Source organism: Anomalospiza imberbis, chromosome 12 (genome assembly GCF_031753505.1).
Source record: "Anomalospiza imberbis isolate Cuckoo-Finch-1a 21T00152 chromosome 12, ASM3175350v1, whole genome shotgun sequence".
Taxonomy (NCBI): Eukaryota; Metazoa; Chordata; class Aves; order Passeriformes; family Viduidae; genus Anomalospiza; species Anomalospiza imberbis.
In genome coordinates, this window is record NC_089692.1 from 10,354,086 (window position 1) to 10,366,641 (window position 12,556).

At 36.8% G+C, this 12,556-nt stretch overlaps 1 protein-coding gene across 6 annotated transcripts in view; it reads left to right on the forward strand.

The window, feature by feature from the left end:
* FTO (FTO alpha-ketoglutarate dependent dioxygenase) overlaps positions 1 to 12,556 on the forward strand; it is a 223,642-nt gene that overhangs the window by 308 nt on the left and 210,778 nt on the right. The gene's annotated exons all lie outside the window — the stretch shown is intronic.

Consider the following 12,556-nt stretch of genomic DNA (forward strand, 5'->3'; position numbering starts at 1 on the left):
AGCCCCGAGCGAGGGGACTCCGAGCCCGCCGTGCAGCTCGTTGTGAGAAGGAAGAAGCCCCGGCCCCGAGCTCGGCGGCGCGGTCACGGAGCCGGGGCTGAGCTCCGCACGGCCGCGTGTGCCCAGCACCGCCCCGCGCCCCCAGGGGCGCCGCCGGGGCTGCCCGGGCAGGGGGCTCCGCTTAACCTGGAGATGTCCGATCCCCCCTCTCCTGAATGAGGGGCACCTCGTACAGCGTTAACAGGAGCTGGTGGTAAAGGCGTGTGAATGAATATCTTGTGGCCAAGATATTTCAATTTAAAAGAGAGTTCTGTGGTATATGGAAAATATGATGAAAGGATGTGTTTGTTTTTGTCGAAACATTCACAGTGAGATGATGCACTGTGTAACTGCGCCGCGCCTAATTCTTAAATTTAAAAGTACTCTACACTAAGCCTGACCTAAATAAATATTTTTAAGTCTCTTACACCACCCGAGCTTTATAATGTTTCTGTTCTTGTTCACGTGTTTAGATGCAATGCTGTTACATGCTTGCACTGAAGATGTTATTTCACTGTCCGTGGGAGCAAACAGGAGTGCGGAATGTTTGCTGTTTCAGGTGCCTTTGAACGGCTTGTTTTACTACATTATACAATATTTGATTTCAGCCCTTGATGGCTGTTGTACTTCTGCTGATTTTGTTTACAAAACAGTAGTACTGAGAAGCAGTAAGTGACTTGTTTGAAAGAACAGTACTGATGTTAGAGGTGTTAGTGAAAGGAAAGCTAATTCCATTATAAATTTAGAAAATGCCCTTGAAAATGCTAATCTCATACACCTGAGCAGGGAACATGCTGGTTTTGGTATTGCTGTTAATTTCCTATTCAGTATTTAAATATACTATTCCCTGCAAAGGCAGGAAAAAGGTCTGATATAATTTTGCAGCTAAGTATTTTACTAGAAAACTTTAGGGCCTCTTTGCCGTAGTAAGTTTCATATCAACTCCTTAAGGACTATCTGGTCATTTTGTAATTTGTCTTTCTGCTATCCCAAGTTGCTGAGGGACAGCAGTTTCAGTGTTACATTTGTGTTCTGCCCTTTCCATGTATGTCAAAACATATGCAGATGTCCCATCCAAAACCTTGTAGAAAAAACCTCAACCCATACTTTTTTTAGCCTGTACATTTGTGCTGTCCATCCAAGGGCCTTTGTCTTGTCAATGGGCCTTGAATGTATTAGGGAATCATTTACATTAGGAGAATAATGGCCCTTGATACGATAATTGATCAAAGATACCTGTGAGGGGTAAAAGGATGGTGCTGTGAACTACATTGGCAAAGGCTGTAGGAGGAAAGGCACTTGAAAAGGTGCCAATGTATGAGAAAAACTTGAGGTCAAGTGCAAGAGTACTGCTATAGACACAACTCAGTGTTGTGGGTGCATAGATAGAGAAGGATGAAAGAGAAAAAATTCTTACAGGCAGTTTGAAGGTGTCAATACTTATAGGATGCCTCAGAGGGATGTTGTAAGCTGGGTACTACTTGAGAGAAGCTGTGTATATTGGAAGTGAAGCAAAATGAGCCTGTAGAATGTCTTAGAACAAAGGCTGCCAAAGGAGAAAGCAGCAATGGGAAAAGGAGGGGATATGCTAGGAGGAACATAAGCAGGTTTTTTTCCCATGGAAGCATCCTCATACTGAATATTTTCTACAATTTAATTGGAGATGTAATCTCTGGGCTCCTGGCAGTGTGCCAAGTGACCCTTCAGTCCTTGGGTGTAGCCATTCCTAGTTTATGTTGATCACCTGAGAAATGCTGAAGACAAAGGAACATTGTCTTTATTGTGGTAGTTCTGCCAAGACTTCCATTTAGGTACTGATTAAAATATTTTTTAGCAAACCAAATATTAGTGAGGTTAACCCAACTTCTTCTGGAGAGTAAGATTTATGAGGCCTACTACTGAGAGGGAAGTGGTTGGGTAAAGAAGCTGGTTTGGATTATGTGTCTTCTGGCAATGTCTCTTGTTTTCCAGAATTAAATAATGAATAAAAGTTCTTGTTTTGCTATAATTCTGTACAGTTAAATGCTGTCTATCAGAATCCCACTGATTGGCTTTTGCTTTGTAATTATGTAGTATGTTTCTTATATGTGATAAACTTTTCTCTGGCTCGAATTTTCTTGCTTATAGCATGTTTTGATTTATGCTGTTATAGAAGAACATTTCTGTTCCAAGTACATGTGGTAGAAGTTCTGTAGAGTGCAGTGCTGTCATACAGCAATTTCCACTTTGCAGATCACTCAGTTGGGTTGAGTAAGATTAAATGTGTAGCAGAAATGAAATGCTTTGTGCTAGTGTTTGGCGTTCCAAGTCAAGAGGAGGAGGATGCAAATTCATTCTTGGGAAGACGGTCTGAAAGAAAAGTAGGAAAACCATAACCAGAAGTTAACTACTCATCTGTTTTAAACACCATATGAGGCATTGCTAATGTCCTGTAGAATATTTCTCTGAGTCTTAAGTGGACATCAAAACACAACTATTCTGAAGTTTCTAAAGATACCTTTGGAGCTGTTGCAAGCCATCAGCTACTCTGGCCTTTCCCATAGCAAATACCACTTCTGTGCATAAAACCAGAACTGTTAGAGTAGATGTTGCTCATTAGCTGAAAAGGCATTTTTATGAAACAGTCTGTTGTGGGGTTGTTCATGCTTGTTTGTTTTAGCTTAGAAATCCATTTCAGTTAATACAGTTTATAGTTATTTTGATTATTTTTTTCTTTACACTGTTGGTCAGAGTTGGTCATTTTTTTTTCACTGGGTGAAGAAATGTACCATGCAAAGTAAAACCAAACAGACTTCCTATTTGGTGATCTGAGTAGGCTATTTGCTCCTTTTAGACTTGGGAAGAAAGCTTTTTTCCTTTTAGAATGCTTATTATCGTGATTGATGAGTTTAAAAAGTTAATATTTAATATAAGACTTAATGTTCTTGAGACATATTTATTCAAAGGGTTTTTTTAAAGTAAGTTTCAGTATGAGAGAGGCCAAGTTCTAGTTATTTCCTGTATATGCTTCCTCTACCACTCTTTGCATGTTAACACCCTGTGCCGCCAGCTGAAAGAGAAGATACTCAGCTAGTGTGGCATATTATTTTATTTTGAAGTAAAGGTACTACCTTGATGGGTCTTTGGACTAGATCACTAAAGCCAGTTCACAATTACCTTATATAGCTGTTCATGCTAATTCACATTACTGTGAATACTGACTGCAGAGAATGTATTCCACAGACACTACTGTTATGTTTGTACAGCTCCCAGCACAGCTGGGACCCCAGTCCAATAAATTTATTGCTGTACAAATAATAAATGCATCAATGTGCACATATCTGAATATTCACAAGGGCTTTTACAAAGATATTCATATGCAGTACCACATTTGTGAGACATGTTGGACAAAGTGGCAAGGAAATATAAAGCTTTAAATAACACAAAGCTTTCTATGTGTTTTATTTACAAGGAGAAAAAGGGAATATACTGAGTTTTGGTTGAGATATCATTGAAGGTCTTATTTCATGCATCATCCTCATCTTTGCTGCCTGCAAAATAATACATCTTTACAAGGTAAAACAGGTTGCTTCAACATATTAATGCTCAAGGAAAATTAGCATGATTAAGGGTTTGGTTTTAGAGTTAATGCTGAAAGATGGTGCCCATACCATACAGTGAAGTTTAAAAACTTTAACATTGTTACCATGGTTTGTTCTAATATTAGAATGATTTATTGTTTCCAGTTTTTGTTCTACCTCTTAAGATAAAAAACATTATTCAAAAGAGTCAAACGAAACAAAATTTTCTAATTGACAGATCAGATTCTTTTAGAAATTGTATTTAGGAAAATTAATGAAACAGCTTAGATGCAGTTAAATAAGCTTCTTGTCATGTCATATTTCTGCTTAGGTAAATGGTGTGCAAGTTTTAGCAGAATCAGCAACCAATATGCCAGTAGCAATTTTTGTGGTAATCACATTATTGGACCTTCCCATTATTAATGGGACAATAATTAAGAAATAGTGTTGATAGTCACATCACACATGATTTGTATATTGGAAATGGTCAGGTAGAAGCCTTGCATATGCAGAATAAAATACAAGAAAGAATGAGTGGCAAATGTTTCTTGCTTTTAAATTCATCACATTCCTGCTGTTTGAATTGCCTCAGCTGCTAATGCTGGAACCATTACAGTAATGGACTCGGCAAATGAAGGAGAACCGAGACACACACTTTATTACTGGAGGGGTAATTTTCTCTTCATCTGTAATAGCAGCAGTGCCTAGTATTGATCAGACCATCAAGATACTAATCCTCTGTAAAATTACTTGTTATAACTGAAAATGTGTTAATCCAAATCAGTCTGTGTCCTGACTTTCTACTTATTATTGAATACAGACTATTAGATGAGTTTTTTTTGTGATTTAAAGCCTTTACATCGATAATAGTCATAGCTTCCTTTGCAAGAGAATGTGCTTAATCTTAGCTATGGCCCAGGGTTGTCTTTTTGTTTTAACTAGAACATCACCCACTTAATTAAGAAGTGCATGTCTATCTTTCTGCTCGGAATTATATTGGTACTTTAGACTCTGCAGATTTATTGAATGTTGCTTTACATTCAGTCACTTGTTTTTTGCTGTAAATAAGGACAGATCTATGCTTCACATATTGGAATCTACAAAGATCTTGGACCTTAAGGATGTGAGGAGAATGGCTGCTCAAAACAGGAATTTGGATTTTGTGGATGGTGGCCTGGGAGGCTCTTGTGGATGGGAGTAGTGTTAGGGAAGACTTTTTTTTCCCCCCTCTTTTTTGTCTGTTTTTTTATAGTCTTGTATGTATAAAATGGAAGCTCACGTCTCTAACTCACACAGCCTCAGTGCAGTGGCTGTTCCAGTGCACAACACCCTGTGGGACCTGAGTGTGGGAGATGGTTCCATGAACCCTGACCTTTCACTGGGCTCACTGCTCTGGGCTCCTGCCATGGAGCCGTGGGTGACAGCCATGGGTGTCCTGCCAGCTCATGGTAGGCAAGGAGCATCCTAGAAGTGGAACAAGCTGCCCCACTGGTTGTTTATTTTAGAGACTCTGATAGGCCATGCATTTTAGAAAATTTTTGTTGTTGTCTGAATTAGATTTTTGCTCTGGTAAAACATTATTTTTACCTATCCAATTACCCCTCTGCTTTATTTGTTCATTATACTTTAACAAATTCAACTTGTATCATTTGGAGAGACTTAACAGCTCCTAAAAGGTACTGGAATATCAATACCTTCAGAGGGATTGTGATTCTTTGTCTGCCTCAGAACACTAAATTTCCCCCTGTTCTAAGGAAGAATATGAGCACAGTATTTGGTTCTTGGTAAATTCCACTTTCCCTGGTGAACAGCCTCTCTACTCTAGTTTTTAAGCCTAGACTGTTATTAAACATGAGTATGTTCTCAAACAGCAACACTGAGACAAAGAAAACAGTCATTTAAAAATCCAGCGTTAGACATAAATGTCTAAAAAGGTGGTGATAGTTCTTTACATTATTTTTCAAATATTTCTATAGCTTGTAGCATTCAGGAAAATTAAATTTGCCCACAGAAGTGAGAAAAAGTAAGTTTTGAAAATCCTTCCTGTTTTCCGTAGAAAAATAAAACTTCGTGTGAATTGAATTTTGGTGTTTGAATTAATATCTTTCTGAAGAGAAATCTCAAGAGGCTTGTTAGCAGATTATTCACTTTCAGAAGGCTAGGTAGTCACCCAAACACTTTAGTCTTCTTGTTCTGAACTGAGTTTATAATCTTAGAAGTTTCAGATGGAAGTTAGCGTTTTTGAAATAAAGCCATAGTGAAGCATGTCTACTGGAGATGCAATACAAGGCCTATTTCCAATTTTATTTTCAGATTTTGAAAACATTTGATGAATAATTATTATACTTTTTTCTTTTACATCAGAGAAGATTCAGTTTCAGCTGACCCAGGTTAGTGAAAACTAGACAGGTCAAACAGTGCCTAAACCTTGTTTCTGTTCCCTTGAAGTTGATGATCAAACTTATGCAGTCTTCAGCTGAAGCAGGGTTGGGCTGTCATGCTTTTAATAATTAATCCATTTCTTAAATTATTTAATTACCTGTAATGACCAAGAGTATCCAAAATGTCAGATGATCCTCTTCCCTCCAGCCAAGGCTGAAAAGCACTGTAGTGTTTTACTGTATTCTGTTAGGTTCTCTGGTGAAGTGCAAAATATGGTTATGAGCATTTATTGGCATTTAAAGTATGGCGCACATGAAACATATATTTGAAGCTTTCTGGATAGAAAATGATAGTGCTGTAATTTCAAAACACTTGTGATTATTTACTGGAATCTGATTATGGGAAGAAACTCTGCTCTACCTTACTTAGCTTAGCAGTTTTTTGCTCTTGTATACATTCTACCCCAATTTCTAAAAGAATTACATCTTTATCTCCTAGAACTTGTTCAGCTTCATTTTGCCCTTTTATCTGCTGCTCTTCCCACCATTTTTATTTAAGACTGTAAAGTTACTTTAGTGTAACTGCTCTTGTCACCTTTGCCCTCAGCTAATCAAATAGTTTACCTTGAGGGAAGCATTTATCTCCCACTTTCATTATTATTATTTTCGTAGCTGTAAAGATAGATATTTTATGTCTGCAGAAGGGTGTAACAGTGAAACGAGGTATTGATCTGCTGTATTTGGCAATTTCTTTCCACCTTGCCATCGATATCATGTCAGCCTCTGTCTGTACTGTGGTTGACCTCACAAATAGCTCTTTATGTTCCCATTGGATTCAAATGATATACTATGCTCAAAACTAAATCAATGAATGATTATAAAGTTTTTAGTATTATTTCATAACCCTCAGGCAACTGGTACTTCATGCAGTGAATACTTGAAAAGGTACCTGATTAAAATATGTTGTTGATTCTGTTCTAAGGTTTAAAACTGTACTGAAATCAAACACCTCGTAATATTAAGAGATTCCATTCTTCACTGGCAGAAGATTTTACTTAAAATCTCACACATCTCATGGATGTTCTGTCCTCTGAGTGCAGAAATTTCATGCACTGGATCTTGCCAGTGATAAATCATGATTGTACATACCCTGTATATGTTTAGGGGGAAAAAAAAAGGAGGTGAACATCAAATAAAGGTTTTCATATCCAAAAAGTATGCTTAAGCAACTTTTGGATTGGAAAACATTGCTATTACTGCCATGTAAACTCATACACATAGATATTATTCTAACTGGTATAATTTTAACTGGTAAAATACATGTTCAAATGCACATTTAGTAGGGTTTTTTTTTACTCTGATGGAAATAGGTAGGATTTTTGCAAGCAGTTAAAGGTCTTTAAAAGCCCAATCTTACTGGTTTTGAATGTGCACTCAGGACCTGGAAAAATCTTCAGATTCTATTCTGTGCTTACTTCTAGTTTAAATTATGTCAGTGCAGCAGGTAATGATGCTGTTGTGCTTATAGGAAATATTTAATTGTCTGATATCTAAAACGTGATGGCAAACAACTGCAGTTAGTAAAATACTGAACTGAGCTATGATGTGTATGTATGTATGTAATCACTGAATAAAACTAGAACAAACTATTTAGTCTAAAGATGTTAGGTAGGAGAAATTGGTTTTGGGCCTTCATTGTATGCAGTACATATAAACATCAGGAGAATTACCATCTTTCTGAGTTGGAAAGGTTACTTAGAGTCAGAGTCTCAACAGAAATTCTTAATAAGCTGTTTTAAAGAAAATGAGCATTTGTCAAACATATCACTTTTGCAAGACATTGATGCAAAAAAATTGTGGAAAGGTGTTCCAATTAGATTAATATCAAGCAAAATATTTTATTGTGTGTTCTGAGACCGTGTAAGTGCCATATTTTACTTAATATAAAACCACTAGAAATTATATGAAAGCTCTGATCAGTTTGGAACTGTTTCTGTAAGCCTGGATGTTTTCTAAAATGCAGAAGAACATTTTTTTCATGTACTGCAGCTATTATGAACTTGTAAAAAATCCAATTCTGTCTTCTATCCATGTAGGAGCCAAAAAGTAACTTTTTACCAAATTTGTTATTTCAGATACTGAATTTGTTGAGTATAATATAACTGACTTGACAGGATGTAAGATCTGTTCCCCACTTTCCAGCCATTGCCATGTCAGTTATTTAGAATAAGATGGGTTGAATCAGCTATGTGGTTCTCTGCATCTGTGGTAATGGGGAAGGGAAACTGTTTTGGTTTGGATTTTGCTATGATGATTAGTTCAGTAGTCTGTTATCTTTTATGGATGTTCAGTGCTCTGCTCTCTCGCCTCTGGCACGTGAAATGCAAAATGTGTACCATACTGGTGGTTTGTTTCTTTTTAAACTTCGTGCAGAAGGTGGTAGTTGAGGAAAACTACAGGAGCAAACTGCTGTTGATTTGTGTAGACTTTCCCCATTCTTTAAACCAGAAGCCATTAAGCTTCTGCACTGTCAAGCTTGGGAGGCATCTGGTATGTGCTGGCTGTCATTTCTTGAGCCTCTGTTGCTGCTGTCCAGGAAAACAGTCCGTGATATATTCATATGGACACTATCAATCTTGGTTCCATAGGAAGTGTTTATGGAAAGCATTTATAAATAGGCATAAATGAAATAAAAGCAGATTATGACTGCAGCCAATGTTTTTATTTCATAGTCTTTAATTCCATTTTAAAAAACTTAAAAAATCTTTTACTTGCATTAGTAAAAGCTCATAATCCTGGGTGCTGATTTTTGAATGTACCACGGGAAAATTTTTTAAAAAGGTTTTCTTCTTCTGAGTTCTTTGCATTCTTGATACTCCTATTTTAAAGTTAGATTTCATAAGCTTTTCTCCAGTATTGTTGTAAATAAGAGTTGAAACTCGTAGGAAATTTTCTGACCGTGGGACCTGGTACTTTAGAAAACTTCTTGTAATCGCTCGACTGTAGCAAGTTGAGCTTGATGAGAGTATATGGCAAAGTTCTTAGTGGTGTTATAGCTTAAACTTTTGTAATGAGCTGTAGATATTGGTCAGCCCTTCCTGAACAGTTTTAAAAATGCCTTATGTTACTGAAGTATTTCTTCACAGAAAGAGTGATTTGGACGTTCAAGGTGGTGGAGTCACCATCCCTGGAGATGTTTAAGGAAAGGCTACCTTTGGCACTTAATGCAATGATCTAGTTCACAAGGTGGTGTTGTCACACTGGTCATTTTTCCCCAAATTTACAATTTCTGTTTTACATAGGACCATTCTGCCTATGTAGAAAAGCTTTGAAATTTGTTATTCAGTCAAGAAAAGTTGAATTATAACTTTATGGTTCTGGCTAACTGAAAGTATTTCAGTGTGGTCAGGACCGTGGATTGGTCATTATCTGTCATTTCTGTGATTTGATAAGTGTTGATATTATGACTTGTGCAATAGAACATATGAGTGTAATGCCTGCCTAAAGGAGTTCGTGCTCTGTGTGTGTCTGTATACATTACAGACATATGAGCTTATGCTTTATGATCCAAACATATTCCTCATAAATAATAAGAATTTATTTTCTCTTCAGTTTGCAGAGCACAGTTTGTGATTAGGGTCTTTAAAGGCTTGCTGTCAGGACAGAAAGTGGTCAAAGCAGCAATGTCACAGGCAGGAGGATGCCAGTGACCCAGTGAAAGAAACAAGCACTTTCCGTGTTGACTGTTTTGTGAGAGGGCAGTGTTTGGCCCTGTAAGTGCAGGAGAGATGGACTGTTCATGAAAAGGGCACAGAGAGCTTACCCATATGATCCTTTGTCAGCCTGATTAAATTTAGTGTCAAGTGTTCATTCATATGAAAGATGAGACACATCACTGTTTATCTAATAGAAAAAAGTATTTCTATTTTTCCTGAAGTCTTTTATATGTTAATAGAGGCAAACGTGACCATGGTCACATAATTTAAATGTGTATGTAAAAAAATATACATACTGGCAATGGTTTAAAAGTAAGATGTATATGTTTTATGCAAAATAATGCAATTTCATTGTTAATCATGCTGTTCAAGCCATAACTCCACACAAAACAGTGCTTTTAAACAAATAGAATATACTGTTATTGGGCCATTTATAACAGAAATGCTTAGAATATTTAGAGACTGATGCAAAGTATTTATTTTGCATGCTTTATTGTATGCTTTTATTGTGATATTAATATACAAATGCAGAATTAAAATTCCAGGTATTAGACCTAATTGTAAGGTTTTAGACTCTGGTTTTTAATACTGGAAGAAACACCAGAATTTAGAACAAGGTTCACAACAGATGTAATTTTGGAAATAAATGCAGTCATACAAGAAAATGGAAGAATTTCTTGTGAAATAATTGAACTTCTAAATATTTAAAGAACGAGAGGGGAAAAGGTTTAGATGTCTTTCCCCTTCCTCTTCCTACCCTGCCAAATGTGGCTTGCTTAAAAGAACTGCTGGGAGTTCTGTTTAATGTTATACTTTGCATGCATTTGTGATTTGAAATTTTAAAAAAAAGCTAAATTTGAGAGAGACAGTTTGAATGGCATTCTGTCAGTTTGGCTCTCCGTGAATTGGCAGTGGTCTCATTTAGGACCTTCAAATATGTGTCTGCCTGGACAGAATGAGAACGTTTTGCATGTTCTTGAGAAGACAACCACTCCTTGCTGCCTCACAGTACTCAGTGGTGCATGACAGTTGCCCTTCATCGCTGTCTTCTTCGAACTTAACCTTTGACCGCCCACTTTGTTGCCGCGCAACGGTTGGAGCAGGCCAAGATGTTCGTGAATGACGGGCATTGGCCTGCAACGTGCTTGTCATTATTTGACTGTCAAAAGTAGCCTGCCATTGGGCTCCATCAAGGTTTGAAACCTATGTGCAGCAGTCCATATTACTTAACTTCCAGGACTGTCAACAGGACGATCAAATGTGCATAAAAAATATGTGTTGAATATGTCTTTGATCATAATATAGGGAGATATTTTTTGTGTGTGCTAAATGTATTCATATGAGTTTCACAGGGCCAAGAGGTTGATTCTGCTGCCATGGTAAAAAGTGAACTGTTGTCTCCTGTGGTCTAAGTTTCAAATAGCACAATTTAGATTTGAACAGCTCTGCCAGTTAAACTCTCAGCTTGTCTTGCGTATCCTATCAGCTTTTCAGCCAGCAGTATAAGCAGCGAGATACCAGACCAGTGGTGCCTGAGGTTAGCTGTCAAGCTGGAATGTTATTTTGGATCTTGCTGTAATGTAATATCATAGAAGGAGGTCAGGCTGTGTGATTTGTAAAGCAGTTGTGCAAACTTAAAATGACTGAAATGTTTATTTCAGGTAGTTTTTTTTCCATCTAAAAGAGTTGACGAGAAAATAGAATTTATCATAAAAAACCCCAAAGGCAATATAAAATGATCATTTTTCTCTCGAGTACAGAATACAGCGCATAAAAGAGCATCAAAATCCAACATAAGGAGCCAGGCTGAAATTCACTAAGTAATAAATGCTTCACATTGAAAATATTTAACAGGCAGATACCTGTGTATTTTCTGATAATGAATCCCAAAGAGATTTGGGATGAACCTTGTAGTTAATTTAACGAATGGGGATTGTACCCATGGGTTAATTGTGAATATAATCTTGGTGTGTAGGTAAATCACTTATGCAGTCTATCATATACTAACAAATACCTTGAACTGCTTCCTGCTTGGAAGTGGCATATCCTACTTTAGTGGAATATTTGCTATTCACTTGGGCAACAGCTGTCTGTAACTGAAGTTTATTTTATTGGATTTGAAACCTGTCTGTTTTCTCTCAAAATATATCAGTTCCTTTGTAATTGAAATGGTATATTAAAATGACATCACAAAATATAATCTTAAAACCAGAGATTCACTAGATCTTGTTCATAATGACCATAATGACTTCTTTCCAAACCAGAAAACTAGCATTATCTTGCAAACTGGCTATAAAATTACTTTTTTTTTCCCCTTCAAGTTTCAAAACATATTCATGCTAATTAAGTAAAAACAGTAGAGTCATAGTAGTGGTTATTGGTTAGATTGCTTAGAAACAAAAAAAGTATTATTTTCATAATAGTTTTGTGCCCTCAGTGTATTTTCTGAACCATAATTTATTTTTTCTGCTCACAGTATCATTTGCAAGAGACCTCAGTTCAGAGTCAATGATCTAAAATACTAGATTGTGTCATGGAAATCTTTTTGGTTTTCTTGCTCTTAAAGATAAATGCAGTTGCTGTTTAATAGCCCAACTCTTTTAGTCTTTGCCAGTGTGTTGCCATGTGGCACCTCTGAAATAAAATGCATGCATTCAGGTGTTTGTGTACATATGTGTACATGTGTGCCATAAATGTGCAAAATTCTTTGGTGAATGAAGTGATCTGTTATTAGATGTTAAAATATTATCTTCTAAATTCTTTATCCTGCCCATGAAGTTACTGTTAGTAAGTTTTGGTTTATGTTTCCCTTTTCTGGAGTAATGTATATATCTATATGAAATATGCTTTTGTGAAGAAG